This window comes from Archocentrus centrarchus, chromosome 11 (assembly GCF_007364275.1).
Source record: "Archocentrus centrarchus isolate MPI-CPG fArcCen1 chromosome 11, fArcCen1, whole genome shotgun sequence".
NCBI lineage: Eukaryota > Metazoa > Chordata > Actinopteri > Cichliformes > Cichlidae > Archocentrus > Archocentrus centrarchus.
In genome coordinates, this window is record NC_044356.1 from 1,910,860 (window position 1) to 1,917,200 (window position 6,341).

General features: G+C 39.2%; 1 long non-coding RNA gene across 1 annotated transcript; it reads right to left on the reverse strand.

Annotated features, from left to right (window-relative positions):
- Positions 1-323: 323 nt before the first annotated feature.
- Positions 324-2,073, reverse strand: LOC115788360 (uncharacterized). The gene is made up of 3 exons (XR_004020580.1): positions 1,939-2,073; positions 1,256-1,307; positions 324-1,154 (listed from the first exon to the last, which is right to left on the reverse strand). It is a non-coding gene; the product is annotated as an uncharacterized LOC115788360 (long non-coding RNA).
- Positions 2,074-6,341: the final 4,268 nt, after the last annotated feature.

Below are 6,341 nucleotides of genomic sequence, written 5' to 3' on the forward strand. Positions count from 1 at the left end.
GCTAAGCAAGCCTGATAGGACTCCTCCTACAGCTTGATGCCTCCCTTCACCTCTCGTTTCTGGTTTGGGGATTACCCACGACAGGCACCAACCAGGGTTACAAGTGAAAACACAAAAGCAGGTTGATGAATTTTGTTGTGTCTGAATGTTGTTGTTACACATCCTTAACATTTTAAAACACCAATATATTTAATCCAAAATAATGCAGCATGACAACTACTGGATTAAACAGAATCAGGAAAAAATTGAGTTATTACTATAATTTATTGTTAAGAAGTTAACATTCTCTCATAAATCAGATTAAGTGTGACCACTTTTTCCAATCTTACAAAACATCCAACAGTTACAAGAATTTGCTATTTAAAAAAAAAACAATTTCCCTTCTATCTTGAACATTTCATTTAAAGAATGTCCCTCTCCAGTATAGTTCATCTAATTCGGGCATCCTTTTGAGCATGTACACAGCAAAAAAGGTAATTTACACCTATGCAGAAGTTATGAGAATATAAGATACATTTGCCACTGTTGCTGAATAATGAGAGGAAATATAGATCACACTTTTATTTGTCATTCCTTGCCTTTGTGGACAATTCCTTACTTTGATGTAACATGAAAAATATACAGATAAATACACAATAAGACTGGGAATGATATAATGAGTAAGAAATGTGAATAATCTGTATACCCCATGAACAATAACACACGTTGCTCTTTAAAGAAGAGCATCAGCTATGATGGTCACTGTGAGAGAAATTAAGCTTATTTTAATGACTGTATTGGCTAGTGAGATTGTTGCCCCTGTTGCTGTGGTATATGCTCCTGTGGAGGTTGTTGCCCCTGTTGCTGTGGTATTTGCTCCTGTGGAGGTTGTTGCCCCTGTTGCTGTGGTATTTGCTCCTGTGGAGGTTGTTGCCCCTGTTGCTGTGGTATTTGCTCCTGTGGAGGTTGTTACTCCTGCTTCTGTGGTATTTGCTCCTGTGGAGGTTGTTGCCCCTGTTGCTGTGGTATTGCTCCCGTGGAGGTTGTTGCTCCTGTTTCTGTGGTATTTGCTCCTGTGGAGGTTGTTGCTCCTGTTTCTGTGGTATTTGCTCCTGTGGAGGTTGTTGCTCCTGTTTCTGTGGTATTTGTTCCTGTGGAGGTTTTTACCCCTGTTCCTGTGGTATTGATGGATTAATTTTACATTCAGATATTAATACCACATTTCAAATCCATCTCCTGAATCCAGTATAATTTGTAGTCATTTGTTCAAACTTACCCACAAACAGAAGAAGGATGATGCAGGTCTTGGTCATCATTGTGGAAAGGTGCTTTAATGTTTTAAAAATAAAATGACTAATTATTGTTTGATTTCAAATTTAGATGTGTGTCACAAAATCTGTATTAATCCTACCTATACATGATAATAAAAAAGAATTAGATATCCTTTATTTATCCCAAAGGCTGGTAAATTCACAATTTCACAACAGTTAAAGTGAAAAATAAAAAAGTGAAAAGAAATAAAATAAAAGAGGTCATTGAATGAAACTCTCAATATAATCGATAAAGGAGGTTAAAAAATATACAGGTACAGTGGCCTTTGCTTAATTTACAAAAATTACAAAAATTGTTTTCGTATTTTAAAATATTTTTTATTGGATTATGAACAGGATTTTGTATTTTTCAAAAAAGCAAATGTTAGTATTTAAATTATTGTTACCATCTACACTGTTTCTGCCATAACGCAGTTGTACATTCTTTCAGTAAGTTTTCCATAGTTTTGCTTTAGACTTTATTATTCAAGCTGTAAAAAAAACAAAGTTTTTCTGGAGCATTTTTTGTTTTTCAGAACTAAATAGCACAGAAATCATTCCATGTTAACCAGTATGTGACTTTTTTTTTTTTAATGTTGTAATGGAATAAAGACATTGTAAAAATTGGTAAAAGAATGGAAAAACTTACATGTTTTGTCCTGTGTTGACTTGTCTTCACTTCAGTGCCAGAATCTGTGATGCTCACAGAATTAAAATGTTTGCTTTTTAAACCAGCCAGTTTTTATACCCACACAAAGTCAGTATGATGACATCAGTTACTGACCAGACAGGGAGTGAAACTGGATGAGCAACCATTCTGTGCTTATGTGATAGTAGATTTTGTTTCCTGAGGAAAGCGAGAGGAGGTCTTAGTGTTTTTTGTTTTGTTACTGTAAATATTTGTTTGCACTTAAGCAGATCAAACAAACAAATGCAACTAACATACAGCACTTTGCAAAAACCTTAAACCACCCTTTACATCTTTATATTGCTTCCAAGGAGCCAGATTTTATTATAATTTTAAAAGTAATTTTGAGCATTAATTCTGCAGCTTTCTTAAGGTCTTTCAAATTTTTCTTTGGACAATGGCTGCTATTTCACTCATTTTCAGTCCAGCGGTTGTACCTGACAATTTTCAGAGGAATGTTTCTCTTTGTTAAGTCACCAATGAATCATTTAATTGTCCCCTCTTATTAATCAACCAAAAATCCAGACAGCATTTGAATTCATTTGAAACTCTGTCTCTTAGCCTTGTCCACCCTAATTGGAAAAATCAAAAACCTGTTTTATTTGTTACTGTCTATCACCCACCTGGTCCTTATTCAGAGTTTCTGTCTGATTTCTCAGACTTTTTATCTGATTTAGTGCTCAGTTCAGATAAAATAATTATAGTGCGTGATTTTAACATCTATGTAGGTGCTGAAAATGACAGCCTCAACACTGCATTCAACCTATTATTAGACTTGGCATCTCTCAAAATGTAAATGAGCCGACCCACCACTTTAATCACACTCCAGTTGTTCTGACATATAAACTGAAGTCTTAACAGTATTCCCTGAAAACCCCCTCCTGTCTGATCATTTCTTAATAATATTTGATTTTCCAATAATTGATTACGCAGCAGTGGGGAATAAATATCATCACAGTAGAAGTCTTTCTGAAAGTGTTGTAACCAAATTCAAGGATATAATTCCTCCACCGTTATATTCAGTGCCATGTGACAACACAGTGCAGGGCAGCTACCTAAACTCTGCTCCCACAGAGGTAGATTATCTTGTCAGTAGTTTCACATCCTCACTTCATATGGCGTTGGATACTGTGGCTCCTCTTAAAAGAAAGCCTCTTATCAGAAGTGCCTGACTCCCTGGTTTAACTCCCAAACGCACAGCTTAAAGCAGATAACCCATAAGCTGGAGAGGAAATGGCATCTCACTACTTCAATAAAGTTTTTAATTTAAATGCTCTTCAGTTTGCCTGGAAAAAGAGTCTGTTGCTCTATAAAAAAGCCTTCCACAAAACTAGGACATCTTACTGTTTATCACTGATGGAAGAAAATAAGAACAACCCCAGGTTTCTTTTGAACACTGTAGCCAGGCTGACAAAGAGTCAGAGATCCATTGAGCCGAGTAATAATTAAACTTTAACTAGTAACGACTTCATGAATTTCTTCAGAAATAAAATTTTAACTATCGGAGAAAAAAGTATTCACAGCCATCTCACAGACATATCTTTGTGTACAGATACTATCACTACTGCTGATATTTATTTAGACTCTTTCTCTCGAATTGATCTTTCTGAGTTACCAGGAGCAAGGTTCAACTGCCGGTCAGACTCTGTGCAAACAAATACTGGATGGAACATCAGGGGGATATATGTTGGCATCAAAAAGCGCATGGACCCACCCAAAGCAAGATCGCACCTCTCAAGACCACAAATGGGGAGGTCATCTCAGACAAGATCAAGCAGATGAAAAGATGAGTATAGCACTTTAGAACAAACGGTTTCTGCCTCAAAACTGGAAGCCATTGAAGACTTGCCAGCAATGAACCAGCTGCGCAAGGAACCTACCCTGGAATCTGTTGGCAAACCACCAGACCTCCTGAAGCAGCGCAAGACCACCTTACTCCAACCTTTGCCAGTGCTGACAGGTAGGTGCCATACCATGCATGAGGCCAAGATCATCACCCTAAACAACAACAAATTTGACCAGAGCAATTGCAACAACTACAGAGGCATTATTCCTGTTGAGTATAAACAGAGAAGACCTCTTTCAGATTCTACCTCAGATAGGGTGCCCACCTAGGTTCAAGAACATGATAAAGTCCTACGTTGAAAACATGATGGGGGGGCATATATAGTTCAATGGTAGCTGTTCTGAGAGCTTCGGCATACACAGTGGGGTAAATGTTGGAAAAATTCCAGGAGTTCTATCAATTACCAAAAGACAAGGCCCACATAATCAGCTTCCATAATAAGAGCTTTATTCCTTTCAAGGAAGAGACAGTTGCGCTCTGCTTTGACAGCCTGCAAGTGCCTCCTGAACCCCTCTCTCAGCACCATCAGAATCCAAGATGGCAGCATACACAGACGCAGCGGCTCACGGCTCTTTTTTTTGGTGCTAATTTTTGTAAGTTTTGTATTTCTTATTTGTTAGTTTTTGTGCATTTGTCTCTGCAAACAACTGCTACACACGCCAGGATCTTGTGGACATTGGCTACCAGCACAAGATATCAGTATTGAGTGATTTTCACTACACTCATAACATCCCAGACGACATAGCAAGACCACCAGGTGCTCCATGGATTGTTATCGGGTCTGGAAGGAGCCACCGACGGCAGAGGGAAAGGAAGCAGAAGCGGGGCTGCAGGTCCGGCCTCATGCTGAAGCTAAAATGCCAACCACACAGGCCTCCTCTGCCGAGCCTGTATCTCTCCAACGCCAGATCCATGGTGAATAAAACGGACAACCTAGAGTTACAGCTGGCTGGAAATGGCTATGTTCATGACTGTTGTGGAATGATTATCACCGAGACCTGGCTTCACCCGCAGATCCCCAGTGCTAGCTTGCAGTTAGCAGGCCACACTCTGCTACGCTGGGATTGGACAAAGGACTCCGGTGAGAGTAGGGGAAGGGGTCTCTGTATTTACATGCCCGAGGACTGGTGTAACAACCAGGGGTGAAAGTAAGCCGGTACGGTCCGGTACTGCGTACCACTGAAAGATTCTGAGCCGGTATGCAGTACCGGAAAAAGTTGGAGCGGCTGTCTGCTGTAAAGCCGGCATTCAGAACCGATCACGGCTGGGTCAGAATAAATCTGCTAGCAATAAGCAGTCTAAAACACAACGTAATCAGTTAATTGCTTTTTTTTTCTTTAATTTCAAATTGTTTTTGAACTGTTCGTGCTATGCTGGCGCCTCAAATCTCTAGCTTCTCTCTCCTCAGAGATCGAGGACAACCACGTCCCGTAAGCAGAACGGATGCAGTGCATTTTATATGGCAGGCTAGACCCTTCTATTTTGATTGACACCTCGTTCGGCCAATCATGTAACTGGCTGCACCAAACTCAACCGCTACGTGTCACCCCCAGGTTATTATTGGCTCTGAAAAACCCATTTCTTAATATGATTGGCCGAATGAGGTGTCAATCAAAATGGGAGGGTCTAAGCCTTTCATATAAAACGCACTACATCACAGAGGACACCACACGGCCAGTTAACGGAGAACGACATGGGTTTTCTGGAGCCAATAATAACCAGAGGGTGTAGTTTTTACATATGATTTTGGTTCGGCCAGTTAACAGGTTAAAACATTCACCGCTACGTTTAATGTCGGTCTGCTTGTTACAGACTATCTCAATTAAAATAGAGATTAACTAATTGTGTTTCATGTTACTCTGCTCAATTTCAACAACACAGCACAGCTCAAAAACACTGCTTATGACCAGAGATTTCATTTATGCTACATGAGAGGGCAATCAGCTCCAAAACACCTACAGGACTGCTTTGCATACACAGACTGGGACTTATTTGAACATGAGGACCTGGAAACATTCACGGGGACGGTACTAGACGAGGCTGTGATGTGACAGCAGGAGACCTGAGTGTGTCACTCGCGAAGGAACTTCTGCTCTGCCCCCCCCAAAGCCAGAACAAACAGACTCAAGAACAGTTTCTTCACCAGAGCAATCACCACCCTGAACTCACACACTCGCCCACTCTAACTGTGCAATACCCACATCTCTGTGCAATATTAAATCATTTATACTGAATATCTATTACTCCTATATTCATCCACTAGTGCAATGTTCATTCACTAGTGCGATACTCACCATCTTCATTTTTATATTTATATACTTATTTTATTTTTTTACAACATATATATTTTTATTAGGGGTGGGACTCGATTAAAAAAAATAATCGAATTAATTAGGAGCTTTGTAATTAATTAATCGAAATTAATCACATTTTAATCACATTTAAATATTTAACATGATAAATATTAATTTAAGTTTGGTTGACGAATGAATCAGTATACAAAAGCTTAAACTTCAAA